This window comes from Salvelinus sp. IW2-2015, linkage group LG14, assembly GCF_002910315.2.
Source record: "Salvelinus sp. IW2-2015 linkage group LG14, ASM291031v2, whole genome shotgun sequence".
Lineage (NCBI taxonomy): Eukaryota > Metazoa > Chordata > Actinopteri > Salmoniformes > Salmonidae > Salvelinus > Salvelinus sp. IW2-2015.
This window is the reverse complement of record NC_036854.1, coordinates 53,343,282-53,350,809: the sequence shown is the minus strand read 5'-3', so window position 1 is coordinate 53,350,809 and position 7,528 is coordinate 53,343,282. Positions and strand designations below refer to the sequence as shown.

The 7,528-nt window shown below is 41.7% G+C and overlaps 1 protein-coding gene across 3 annotated transcripts in view; it reads right to left on the bottom strand.

Moving 5' to 3' along the window:
• The window catches only part of LOC111973216 (transcriptional activator GLI3), a 183,134-nt gene that overhangs the window by 30,687 nt on the left and 144,919 nt on the right, over positions 1-7,528 (bottom strand). The gene's annotated exons all lie outside the window — the stretch shown is intronic.

Below are 7,528 nucleotides of genomic sequence, written 5' to 3'. Positions count from 1 at the left end.
GATGTACACCAAATGTTTGCACGCACGTTTACGTTCACGATAACAGAGTGAACTGCTAGCCATACAAGGCTTGAGTAAACCTGCCTACCCACCGATCCGAACAACCGAGGCCTGTACCTGGAGGCGAATCGATTTGGAGGTGGAGGGTCGTCATGGTCGTTGGGGCGGTGTGTCACAGCATCATCGACTGAGCTTGTTTGTTCATTGAAGGCAATCTCAAGTCGCTGTGCGTTACAGGAAGACTCTCCATCCCTCATGTGGTACCTTCCTGCAGAACTCTATCCGACCCATGACTCAGCATGACAATGCACCAGCCATCACTGCTCGTTCTCGTGGTGACTTTCCTGCAAGACAGTAATGTCAGTGTTCTGCTATGGCCACGAAGAGCCAGCATAATGATTCCATCCATTGAGCACGTCTTGGACTTTTTGGATCAAGAGGGTGAGGGCTAGGGCATTCCCCAGAATGTCCGGGAATTGGCAGGTCCTTGGTGAAGAGTGGGGTAACATCTCACAGCAAGAACGGCAAATCTGGTGGCATCCATGAGGAGGATGATGCCAATAGGCAGTATAATGCAGTCTGGTGGCCACACTAGTATACTGACTGTTACTTTTTGGACCCCTTTGTTCAGGGACAACATTATTCCATCTCTGTTAGTCCACAATGTCTGTGGGAACTTGTGCAATTTTGTCTCAGTTATTGAATTTGTTTATGTTCATCACCAAATATTTACACATGTTAAGTTGCTGGAAAATTAAACAGTTGACGGTGAGAGACTTTCTTTTTTTGCCTGAATTTGTCCTGAGATTTGTGACAGATCATTGACACTGTAGATTGCACACAGGTGGACTTTAAATTTAACTAATTATGTGACTTCGAGGTAATGTGGTTTACAAGATCCTATTTAGGGGCTAGCTAAAGTGTGCATCCGCACCATTTCGGTTTTTTTTTTTTTTTTTGAATGTTTGAAAAAAATACAAAAACAGTTTCACTTCACCATTTGTACTATTTGTATGTAGTCCATTACATGAAATCCAAAGTAAAAATCTATTGAAATTACAGTTTGTAATGCAGCAAATCAGGAAAACCTCGTTTCAGCAAATGCCGTGTTCCAACACGCAGGACAGGAACATTACACTTTAAGCTCTTCGTTTGTGATATATAGATTTAGGGGAGAAAAAGGCATAAGGCGTGTGTCGTTAATGTGGTCTAGTTGCACTTGTAGCTAGCATATTTCTGTCAGTCTACTCACAATCAATGTAATTAGCTTAGGAATAGAGTACTAATGGAAACAATAGTTGTTTGGGGTTTAATGGCCTATTTGTCTATGTTTTTATTTTATTAGGCTAGGTATTTTATGTAGCGCTTGCTATTATCGGTATTCTGGGCTATATAATTAGCTATTATGTGCTTATTTTATTTCCATCAGAAGATTTTTTCAACAAGACGCTCTATGTGTTGGTGTCAGCACGGCTATTCAACACCTAGCGAGGAGAGCAACGGGAATATTAAGTTACTGATCAAAAGATCCACTGCCTGTCCTTCTCACTATTGCTTGACCCTAGAATTATTTATTTTATTCAGTCCTGTTGAGGGAGTGGATTAGTGGTTGGACAGTAATGCGTGTCACCATATTTAGTTTCATATTACTGCCGAGTTTATGGTTTATGATGATCGTGAGGATACGAGAGAGGAGAAAGGAGAGGGAGAGAAGTGGTGTGGAGTGGAGTTGTGCTGTGCTGTGTCGTCTGTGTGTGATGAGGCCCAGGGTCTCTCAGGTGGCCCTAACTCAGCTGTGTGGGGTTAGAGTATTTGTTGTGATTTGGGCTCCAGCTCCTGGTTATTTTCTCTGCCACCAGTCAGCCAGCCTGTCTGGGTCTCCCTGTCCTGTCGTGTGAATTAATGACGCTGGGCCTAACCAGCCGTCCCGTCCACAATCACAGGAAATTAGAGGGACACTCAGCTACCTCTGTTTACGGGCGCACGACGCTCCCTCTCTTCTAACCTCTCCTCATCCTCTCCTCCCACTGGTTGGCCGATTTAACTCATTGGCTTGCAGCATTAATAAACATGAAACTCCAGGAGGCCCAGCTGTGATGGGACAGCTTCCCTCTTTACCCTCCCCCGTTCCTTCTCCCTTCTAACTCTCCACAAGTGAGGCAGTCCTCACCTAGGGTGCGGTTTTTAAGGAGGTTCTGTCAATAGAGGGTAATGGGGGGCATAGTTTGGGAGGGCGTGTCTAGGTCAACCAGGGGGTAGAAGTTTGGAATTGAGGTGTGGTTATCGAGGTGTGTGAGCTGCGAGTGTTGTGTGAGTACAACTGGATGGATAGAAACTGCGTCAGATTTTCAAGGAACAAATTCGCTCAATGGCAAACATATTTCCAGAGATGTATATTGTGTGAGAGATTGCATGTATTATGTGCGTAGGGGATGTTGTTTTGTTTGTATGTGGAGTGTGTGTTTTGCCCCCAACTCCCCTCTCTGAGACATTAAAGAGGAGAGGCAAGGTTTTCAAAGAGGCAGAGCAGAGACAATGTAGGGGGTGTTCCTCTCCCTTCCTCTTCCTGGAGCTTCCATGCTCCAAACACAGGCTAGTTGCCAGGAACTCCACTATCACACACACACACACACACACAACACACACACCCACACACACACAACCAGCACACATCCCCACCATGCACACATCACACACACACATCACAGCCACCCACACAGTACACATCACACACACCACACAGGAGCACACTGATGGTTCAACACACAACAAGAGAGGAGGGAGGAGGAACACCCCTCTACATTGTCTCTGCTCTGGCCTCTTTAGAAAACCTGCCTCTCTCTCTTTAATGTCTCAGAGAGGGGAGTTGGGGGGCAAACACACACTCACACATACAAACACACAAATCCCCCTACGCACATACATACATGCAATCTCTCACGCAATATACATCTCTGGAAATATGTTTGCCATTTGAGGAATTTGTTCCTTGAAATCTGACGCAGTTCTATCATCCAGTTGTACTCACACAACCACTGCAGCTCACACACCTGCGATAACCACACACCTCAATCAAACTTCTACCCCCTGGTTGACCTAAGACACGCCCTCCCAAACTATGCCCCCATACCTCTCTATGACAAACCTCCTAAAAACCGCACCCTAGGTGAGGGACTGCCTCCACTTGTGGAGAGTTAGAAGGGGAGAAGGAACGGGGGAGGGGGTAGAAGAGGGAAGCTGTCCCATCACAGCTGGGCCTCCTGGGAGTTATGTTTATTAATGCTGCAGCCAAATGATAAATCGGCCAACCAGGAGGAGAGGAGAGGAGAGGAGAGGGAGAGGTAGAAGAGAGGGAGCGTCGTGGCCCGTAACAGGGTAGCTGGAGTGTCCCTCTAATTTCCCTGTGATTTATGGACGGGACGGCTGGTTAGGCACAGCGTCATTAATTCACACGAACAGGACAGGGAGACCCAGACAGGCTGGACTGACTGGTGGCAGTAGAAAATAAACCAGGAGCCTGGAGCCCAAAATCACAAAAACTCCTAACCCACACAGCTGAGTTAGGGCCACCTGAGAAGACCCTGGCTCTCTCACAGCACAGCACAGCACAGCACAGCACAACTCCACTCCACACCACTTCTCTCCCCCTCTCCTTTCCTCCTCCTCTCGTATCCTACACGATCATCATAACCATAAACTGGCAGTAATATGAAAACTAAATAGGTGACACAGCTATACTGTCCAACCACTAATCCACTCCCTCAACAGGACTGAATAAAATAAAATACATTCATAGGGTTCAAGCAATAGTGAGAAGGACAGGATGGGATCTTTTGATCAGTAAGCTTATATTTTCCTCAGGTAAAAAAACACAAATTATTCTGATGGAAAAATAGCCAAATAGCTAATTATAGAGCCCAAATACCGATAATAGCATAGCGCTACATAAAAATAGCTAGCTAATAAGAATAAAAACATTAGACAATAGGCCATTAAAGCCCCAAACAACTATTGTTTCATTAGTCTCTTTCCTAAGCTAATTACATTGATGTGAAGTAGACTGACTGAAACTATGCTAGCTACAATGCAACTAGACCACATTAACGACACACGCCTTATGCCTTTTTTCTCCCCTAAAATCTATATATCACAAAGGAAGAGCTTTAAAGTGTTAATGTTCCTGKCCTGCGTGTGGAACACGCATTGCTGAAACGAGTTTTTCCTATTTGCTGCATTACAACCTGTAATTTCAATAGATTTTTATTTGGATTTCATGTAATGGACATACATAAAATAGTCCAAATTGGTGAAGTGAAATGTTTTTTTGTTTTTTTTCAAACAATTCAAAAAAAAAAAAAAAAATGGACGGCCTTTCCTTCCAGTTTCTCTGCTGCCTGCGACTGACGAATTGCCAAAAATCTCCTGAGTTGGAGACCTTATCTCCTCAACAACTTTAAAAATCTGCTATCCGAGCAGCTAACCGATCGCTGCATCTGTACATAGTCCATCTGTAAACTTACCCACCCAATTTACCTACCTCACCCCCACTGACTGCTTTTATGTTATTTACTTTCTGCTCTTTTGCACACCAGTATCTCTCTTGCACAGGATTCATCTTGATGATTTATCACTCCAGTGTTAATCTGCTAAATGTAATTAATTCGATTTATGCCTACCTCATGCCTTTTGCACACATTGTATATAGATTCTCTTTTTTTTTTCTCCATGTTTATTACTTGTTTTATTGTTTACTCCATGTGTAACTCTGTGTTGTCTGTCCACACTGCTAGCTTTATACTGCCAGGTCGCATTGCAAATGAGAACGTGTTCTCAACTAGCCTTACCTGTTAAATAAAGTGAAATAAAAAAAAAATAAAAAATAAAAACTGTTCTAGATCTACGGTCTATTCTGTTCTATATCTACGGTCATTCTGTTTCGTATATCTACGGTCTATTCTGCTTCTATATCAGCGCCTATTCTGTCTATTATCACGTCTATTCTGTTCTAGATCTACGGTCTATTCTGTCTATATTCTACGGCGATTCTTTCTGTCTTAATATCTACGGTCTATTCTGTTCTAATCTACGTCTATTCTGTTCTATAACTACGTCATATCTAATTCTGTTCTTATAACACGCTCTATTCTGATCTGTTCATAACTACGTTTATTCTATTCTGTTCTATAACTACGTCTATTCTATTCTGTTCTATATCTACAGCTATCTATTCTGTTCTATAACTACTCTCTCGGTCTATTCGATTCTGTTCTATAACTGACGTCTATTCTATTCTGTTCTATAACTACGGTCTATTCATTTCTGTTCTATATCTACGTCGATTCTATTCTGGTCTAGATCTACGTCATTCCATTCTATTTCTATAACTACGTCTATTCTGTTCTAGATCTACGGTCTATTCTGTTTCTATATCTACGGTCTATTCTGTTCATATCTACGGTCTATTCTTTCTATATCTACGTCTATTCTGTTCTATAATCTACGCGTCTATTCTTCTACATCTACGGTCTATCTGTCTATATCTACGTCTATTCTTTCTAGATCTACGGGTCTATTTCTGTCTATATCTACGGTTTATTCTGTTCTATATGCTACTATTCTATTTCTGTTCTATATCTACGGGTCTAGTCTATTCTGTTTCTATAACTTACGGTCTATTTCGTATTCTGTTCTATAAACTACGTCTATTCTATTAACTGTTCTATAACTACGGTCTATTCTATTCGTTCTATAACTACGGTCTATTCTATTCTGTTCTATATCACGGTCTATTCTATTCTGTTCTGATCTACGGTCTATTCATTCTATGCTATAACTACGGTCTTTTCGGTTCTAGAATCTACGCGTCCTATTCTGGTTCTATATCTACGGTCTATTCTTTCTATATCTACGGTTATTCTGTCTATACTACTATTCTATTCTGTCATAATCTACGGTCTATTCTTTCTATATCTTACGGTCGTATTCTATTCTTCTTATAAACGGCTCTATTCTATTCGTTCTTATAACTACGGTCTATTCTATTTCTGTTCAATTAATCTACAGTCATTCTATTCTGTTCTATAACTACGGTCTATTCATTCTGTTCTATAACTACGGTCTATTCTATTCTGTTCTATAACTACGGTCTATCTATTCTGTTCATATCTACGGTCTATTCTATTCTGTTTAGATCCTACGGTCTATTCTATTCTAAATTCTAAAACTACGTCTATCTGTTCTAGATCTACGGTCTATTCTGTTCTATATCTACGGTCTATTCTTTCTTATCTACGTTCTATTCTGTTCCTATACTCTACGTTCTATTCTGGTCTATATCTACGGCTATCTGTTCTACATCTACGTCTATTCTGTTCTTATATCGACGCGTCTATTCTGTTCTATAATCTACGTCTATTCTTTCTATATCTACGCATCTGTTCTATATCTACGCGTCTATCTTGTTCTATATCTACGCGTCTATTCTGTTCTATATCTACGGGTCTATTCGTATCTAGATCTACGGTCTATTCTGTTCTATATCTACGGTCTATTCGTTCTATATCTACGGTCATTCTTTCTATAACTTACGTCTATTCTATTACTTTCTATATCTACGGTCTATTCTGTTCTATAAACTACGGTCTATTCTTTCTTCTAATCTACGGTCTATTCTATTCTGTTCTATATCTACGTCTATTGCTATTCTGTCCTATATCTTACGGTTCTATTCTTAAAGATATAGCTGTCTGACCTGTACAGCTCTCTGTTGCTGTCTAACACGACTCACCTCTACCTCTGGTGAGGTTCTGTCTTCAAGTCTCCAGTTGCGATGAGGAAAGTCCCTTCCTCTCTATGTCAGTGTTAAACAGCTTGTGGGACAGTGCAGTCAGTGACGGGGGGGGGGTGGGGGGGGGTGGCAGCTACTGACCAAGCTTCGTCTAGGAGGATCTTTCCCATTTCAATAGCCTACAGAGTAAATGAGACGAGTGTTGAAACTAATGTCCTGCTGATCTTCTAAACAACGTGTCTTTGATAACGTTCACGTGTAACGTTCAATTCAATAATAACAAAAGACGATGAAAAGTACCTAAAACTCAGCAAACAAACAAATAAATAGAAAACGCCCTCTCACCGTCAACTGTGTTAATTATTCAGCAAACTTAACATGTGTAAATATTTGTATGAACATAAACAGATTCAATAACTGAGACAAACTGCAACAAGTTCCACAAGACATGTGACTAAACAGATAGGAAATAATGTGTCCCTGAACAAAAGGGGGTCTCAAAAATAACAGTCAGTATCTAGGTGGCCACCAGCTGCATTAAGTACTGCAGTGCATCTCCTCCTCATGGACGCACCAGATTGCCAGTTCTTGCTGTGAGATGTTACCCCACTCTTCACCAAGGCACCTGCAAGTTCCCGGACATTCTGGGGAATGGCCCTAGCCCTCACCCTCTGATCCAAAAAGTCCCAGACGCTGCCAAGGGATTGAATCATGCTGGCTCTCGCGGCCATGGCAGAACAC